The following is a 2,773-nucleotide window of genomic DNA, read 5'->3' as shown; positions in this document are numbered from 1 at the left end:
GACGGGGATGACATCCAACCTGATTTACTCATATCCACCCCAGCGCTTAGTACAGTGCCTGGCACACAGTAAGTGCTTAACAAGTGCCAGAATTATTAGTATTATTATTACAAGTGCTTGGATTAACGTTGTAGCGATTTGGATGGAGAGGAAAGGGCCCATTTTAGCAACGTTATGAAGGTGGAACCGACAGGATTTGGTGACAAATTGAATATGAGGGTTGAATGAGAGAGATGAATCAATGATAATCCAGAGGTTAAGGGTTTGTGAGGCAGGAAGGATGGTGGTATTGCGTACAGTGACGGGAAAGTCAAGGGGAGGACAGGGTTTGGGTGGGAAGATGAGGAGTTCTGTTTTGGACATGTTAAATCTGAGGTGTAGGTGGAACATCCAAGTAAGGAGAGATGTTTTGAAGGCAGAAGGAAATGCAAAACTACAGAGGAGTGAGATCAGGGCTGGACATGTAGATTTGGGAATCATCCCCATAGAGGTGGTAGTTGAAGCCATGGGAGTGAATGAGTTCTCCAAGAGAGTGGGTGTAGATGGAGAATAGGAGGGCCCCAGAACTGAATCTTGAGGCATTCCCACAGTTAGGAAGTGGGAGTTAGAGGAGAAGCCCGCCAAATAGAGGTAGGGGAAGTATTTCCCCGGTAATGAAGGGGACAAAGCTGTCAGCACAGATAAACAAATTCCATGGATAAAAGGAAAAAGCCAAAACTTCTAGCAAGTAATAGAATTGATACATTGATCTTTAACATCCTGATGCTGAGAGTTAGCTGTCAAAACAGCCACTTCCATTGTGTGGGGAGGAGCTTACGAGCTTTGAAAAGATCCAAAAGCCAATCGTAGGAGGGATGGAGGGACAACCTGGATCACCCACCACCCTGACTGCCGCTCCCTGGATACCGAAGGGCTGGCTATAGTGGTTATGACTTTTCTTGTCTGGTGGACTTTGAATTTCTATTTGCAGTGATTGTCATGTGATCTTTGGTTTTGCTAAGGACGGTCTTTCTCAGACCACTCCCAGGCTGGTTATCAGAAATCTATTGCCACTGTGGCCAGGGCTTGGGCCCCAGAGCTGAAATAGCACTAATCATAATTATGATATTTATTAAGGACCTACCTTGTGTCAAGAACTGGATTAAGCACTTGGATAGATTTAACATAAGTCATCCAGGTCCAGCCCCTGTCCCTCAAGGGGCTCCCCATCTAAGAGGGTGGAAGAACAAGTATCTTATCCCTATTTCAAAAGATGAGGAATCTGAGTCACAGAGAAGTTAAGTGACTGGCTCAAAGTCACACAGCAGGAAAGTGGCTGAGCCAGGATTAGAACCGGGTCTGAAAGACTTGGAAAGGTCATCCATTCCAGTCACTCATTCATTCATTCAATCATATTTCTTGAGCACTTACTGTGCGCAGAGCACTGTACTAAGCGCTTGGAAAGTACAATTCAGCAATAAAGAGAGACAATCCCTGACCACACCATGTTTACAGTCTCCTGCCTTCAGATAAGATAGATAAAACCAATGGGCATCAATTCTCATTCTGAAATCCTATGGAGAAGGGACATGCTATGAAGCCTGGGGCATCAGCCCTATTGTCATCATCATCATTGGTATTTTAGTGCTTACTTTGTGCAGACCACTGTGCCCTGTGCTTGGGAGAGTACAATACAACAGAGTTTGTAGTCTTGTTCCCTGAACATGTGGAGCTTGTAGTCTAGAGGGGAAGACAGACCTTAAGACAAATAATTTCATTCATTCATCATTCAGTCATATTTATTGAGCGCTTACTGTGTGCAGAGCACTGTACTAAGCTCTTGGAAAGTACAATAAAGCAATGGAGAGAGACAATCCTTGCCCTTATGTCTTATGTCACCCTACTGATCACCAGTACTGGGAAGCAACATGGCCTTGAGAAAAGAACATGGGCCTGGAAGTCAGAGAACCTGGGTTCTAATCCTGACTCTGCCAAATGCTTGCCCTGTGACCTTGGGCAAGTCACTTAACTTTTCTGTGCCTCAGTTCTCCTCTTCTCTCTCCTACTTATTATTATTGTTATTACTATGATTGCATTTGTTAAACTCTATGTGCCAAACACTGTTCTAAGCACTGGGGTAGATACAAGTTGATCAGGTTGTCCCACGTGGGACTCACAGGCTTAATCCCCATTCTACAGATGAGGTAACTGAGGCACAGAGAAGTTAAGTGGCTTGCCCAAGGTCACACAGCAGACAAGTGGCAGAGCCGGGATTAGAACGCATGTCCTCTGACTCCCAAGCCAGTGTTCTTTCCACTAAGCCACGCTTCCCAATTACTTAGATTGTGAGCCCTATGCGGGTCAGGAACTGTGTCAAACCTACTTAACTTTTATCTGTCCCAGCACTAGGATAGTTTTTGACACATACCAAGCACATAGTAAATACCATTAAAAAAATAGAAGCAAGCCTTTTATGGTCCCTGGTCTTTGTGAACATACACTTTCTTGGGATCACTGGGACCCCTTAGACTCTGAGTTCCTTATGAGCGGGAAATGTGTCCACCAACTCTATTGGGTACTCTCCCAAGTGCTTAGCACAGTGCTTTGCACACTTTAAACACAATAAATATCATTGATTGAAAGATTGATCACTTCTCCAGAGGTGAGTCTCCTCCAAGAGTTTACTGCATTTTGCGAACACCTACCATGTGCAGAGGGAGAGTATAACAGTGCCTTGTGTAGCTTACCATCAAAATTTCTCATCACTGATGAAGGGATGTTCTTAGCTCTACAG

This window comes from Ornithorhynchus anatinus, chromosome 10 (genome assembly GCF_004115215.2).
Source record: "Ornithorhynchus anatinus isolate Pmale09 chromosome 10, mOrnAna1.pri.v4, whole genome shotgun sequence".
Lineage (NCBI taxonomy): Eukaryota > Metazoa > Chordata > Mammalia > Monotremata > Ornithorhynchidae > Ornithorhynchus > Ornithorhynchus anatinus.
This window is presented reverse-complemented; position numbering follows the sequence as displayed.